This window comes from Muntiacus reevesi, chromosome 1 (assembly GCF_963930625.1).
Source record: "Muntiacus reevesi chromosome 1, mMunRee1.1, whole genome shotgun sequence".
Taxonomy (NCBI): Eukaryota; Metazoa; Chordata; class Mammalia; order Artiodactyla; family Cervidae; genus Muntiacus; species Muntiacus reevesi.
In genome coordinates this window covers 43,147,379-43,151,286 of record NC_089249.1, presented here as the reverse complement: position 1 = coordinate 43,151,286, position 3,908 = coordinate 43,147,379, and the positions used below count along the sequence as shown (strand labels likewise).

General features: G+C 31.9%; 1 pseudogene; it reads right to left on the bottom strand.

Annotated features, from left to right (window-relative positions):
- Nucleotides 1–1,153: 1,153 nt before the first annotated feature.
- Nucleotides 1,154–1,758, bottom strand: LOC136166903 (taste receptor type 2 member 43-like; annotated as a pseudogene).
- Nucleotides 1,759–3,908: the final 2,150 nt, after the last annotated feature.

Genomic DNA, 3,908 nt, shown 5'->3' with positions numbered 1-3,908 from the left:
GTTTGTAAAAAAAAAGAAACGCAATAGAGTGAAATGAAATACATAAGGCATGCTTATAGTTTAGTTGTGCCAGCAACTAGATTTTAGGATAAAATACATTTTATATGAAACAATCATTCACATGGTGGTATGAAATTATAGTTTATTTTTGTTGTTGAATAGTATTCAAATGTATGAATTTACCACTCTTATTGATCCATTCTATTGTCAATGGATTATACTCATAATAATGCTGGTGAACATATTAGCATCCCTTTTTAATTTTTACTAAAAGTATTTCATAATTTTATGATTATTTAGGATAAATTCAGGATATCTATTTTTTATGATTCTCCATGAAAATCCACTGTGCCAGTTTAATCAAGTTATTCAGTAAAATTATTCCCAAACTGGAAGTTAGCATCTGATTTACTTTATTAAAGATGAGCATTATCAATAAGTTATCTTAATATACATGAGAGTATTAAGAGATTATAAGGTATATACAGTGCTTTTTGAAGAAAAATAAATTTTCTGCTTAGGAACTAAATCTTACATAAATGTGTATATATTCATATTTCACACTTTGTTTTTTATTTTAATATCTCTGAATAAATGAATCTGAATGAAAGTAAGGCTGGAAAAGCAAATTAAATCACATAAAAAAAAGTCTTCGAGTCATAGAAATTTTTCTATGAAGCCTTAGTGAAGGCTTAGTGATGTCAAAAGACTCTTCACTTTTGACTATGTATATATTTACCTAATAAGAATCCTAATACAGAAATGTGTAACATCATTAACCACAGGTCTTGGCTATAGATTGTCTCCTTCATGTGATTCTTCTTCGTCCTTCTCATACAATTTGAATATTTAAGTGTTTTACCTATCTGTAGTAAATTTAGTCTTCCTTATTTGTACCAAGTCATTATTAATTATAGTCACACACATACAAAGTTTATAAAGGCCATAGTTTGTTTTCTGCTAGAAGACACATTATGCCCACTTATTTCCTTTCTTTCAGCCATCAGCTCAGCGGCCGCAGAAATGACAGGAAGGACTGTCTTAGTATCTGCTTTCCCCATATCAGGATAAGTGAAGGACATATGATTCCAAAAGCCTAGCATGCCATGATACCTAAGTTGTTTCATTGCCTATTAGAACTCCAATTAGAAAATTAGAGCCAGGAAGTAAATGGCAAATAGAAATAGAAATCCATCTGAATAGAAAATCCATCTGCTTTTATACGGACCTTGGTGCTGGGATCTTGGGGTCCTTTACCACTGAGCTGCATCATCCTGAGATGTTTCCACAGGGAAAAGATTAACAGCAGAAAAGATGTCAGGGACATAGCAAACGGTGTGACGTTTACTATCATGACCAGTCATATTTCAAAGGTGTAAAATGTCCCTCAGCTTGGTCTTCTGAGTGATGTTTTCTTCATAGTCATTTGTCTGGATAGTCTTATTTACATTTACACCATGAATTAATAAAACCAATTTAGGTAAAGAAAAATAATATTGGAGAATTGGCTATCTTGAGCAAATAAAATATGCTGAGAATAGCAGCAAGCCAGATGCCAAAATAGTTGCTTATTATCCAGGCAATAAAAATAATTCTTGCCCTTAAATTGTCTAAAGCTAGGATTAAACACATTTATATACCAATTTCTTAATGTTACCCAGAGCAAACTAATTCTGGAGACTGCCAGAGCAGTGAGAATCCCATCTGCTGAGGAGATTTTTTGTCTTTTGACCAATCAATGCAGTTCACCAGTGACATGAAACCACCAGCAAAATTTCTTAGAATAAATTCTATTACTAGGATGGAAAAAATGTAATAAAGTTATCATCTGTAGAAAAATAGATAAGTCCAATATCACCGGTCAAGATTTCTTTAATATTCTGACCACAGACTCTATATGAGCTAATTTTCCTTGATATGTGGTAAAGTCTTTATTTCTTTTAAATTCTGTGACCAGTGTCAGGCAGGAAAGCATGAGGTATGCTAATGGAAGAGCTCAATGTTGACATGATGAAAATCACTGTTATTCCCTGGTAGCTCAAATTAACTTCTATTTACACACTTTATGACCTTGCTATAGCCTGAAATATTCATATTCATGTTGAAGTGAAAGTTGAATTCTCATTTGCTAACATGCAAATAAAACCATATCCTCTTTCACTGCTTTGCAATTTATTTCTTGTTTCACATCTCCATAATTTGTGTTCATCAGCTTTACTTGTCATATAGTAAAATTTTAAAACCCAATACATAGAATATACAGTGACTTTTTTGTTAGATGGAGCTTGGTCATAAATAAGATCTTCACCATTATGAATTTCTTTAATGTCAGAATTATGTAGAAAGAATTCAATCTTTTTCTATCAAAATATCAAAGTTTTCTTGGGAATCCTTATAAGCTAAATACTCTTTAAAGGCTAGTTGTTGACAAATAGCATTTATGTATAGTTTATTGTTTACAAGCTCATAAGTGTACACACAGACATACATACCTGTATTTCATGGATACAAGTTATTATTGTCCTATAATTTCCAAAATAGAAAATAAGTCTCAGAGAGGCAATCTGCCCTTAAAAAAATCTTTTCTCTCATTCGGGCTTTTCATCCCATTATTAATAGCTATCATATATCTCATGGTTAGGCTTTTGATAAAGTTTCTCTCCTGAGTCTATTGAAGTATATGTAAGTATCAATTATTTAATTTAAAATACTCAAGAATTCTATAAATATTCCTCAGAAACTTAAAAAATATGTTTAATATCCGCTGTAAAGGCTAGGCTTCTCTCTGCCTAAGTGTTCAGTTTTATTTTCCCTGTTTAGTTATTAGACTATTAAATATTTTATTTTTTTATTTTTTAGACTATTAAATATTTTAAATGTTAATAGATGTTAAGATGATCTTCTTTCCTTGGATTTTATTCAGTTCCAGCTTTTATACTATAATTTGTGTGCAGCAGAGAATCTTGGAGCCAGATTGCTAGAAAGGAAAACTCGGATTCTCTACATCACATGATTCCGATCTTGGACTCAATTGTAAAACAACACTTTCCCTCATTACAATCCTCAGTAAAATGCAAATGATAACATTATCCTCTTCAGGTGGTCTTTGTGAGTGAGTGTATTATTTGTGTGAAGTACTTACAGTTGTATTTATCTGGCAGAGAGCAGGCAGAGAGAATTCTTACTCATTTAATCACGTTAGTAGATTTTACAAACGTAGCAGGTTTAAAAAGGCAAGATTTCCTCCTGCAGCAACTGGGATTCCAGAAATAAATCCTAAAACTGTTATAAATACACCGCAGAGCTATGCAAGGAAGAAGGGCCAGCTAAAATCCAGCAAGAGGGGAATCTTCAGGTGAAGAGACGCTCTATATAGTTAATACAATCTCTATCAAATCCTAGAAGGCTTTTTTGCAGAAAGTTAAAAATTATTCCTAAAGTATATATGGAAATGCAAAATGCCCAGAAGAGCAAAAAGAATTTTAAAAAAAGTTGCAGGATTATAGTTCCTGATTTCAAAGCTTGCTACAAAGCAGCATTAGTCAAGAGAGTGTGGTATTCACTTAAAGACAGACATATGTATCAACGAAACACAACTGGAGTTCAGAAATTAGCCCTTACCATTGTAGTCAACTGGCTTCCAAAAAGATACCATGTCTGTTTAAAGGCGAAATGATTTTATTTTATTTTTTTTAAGAAATGGTGATGGAAAAACTGGATATCCACATGAATAAAGTTGAATTTAGATCCTTACTTCATACCTTATGCAAAAATTAAAATAGATCAGAGGTCTAAACATGAATTAACCTACAAAACTTTTAGAATAAAACACAGGAGAAAACTTTTCAAATTAGGGCTAAGCAGATCTTTTAGATACAACAGCAAAAGCATGATGCACTAAATTTAAA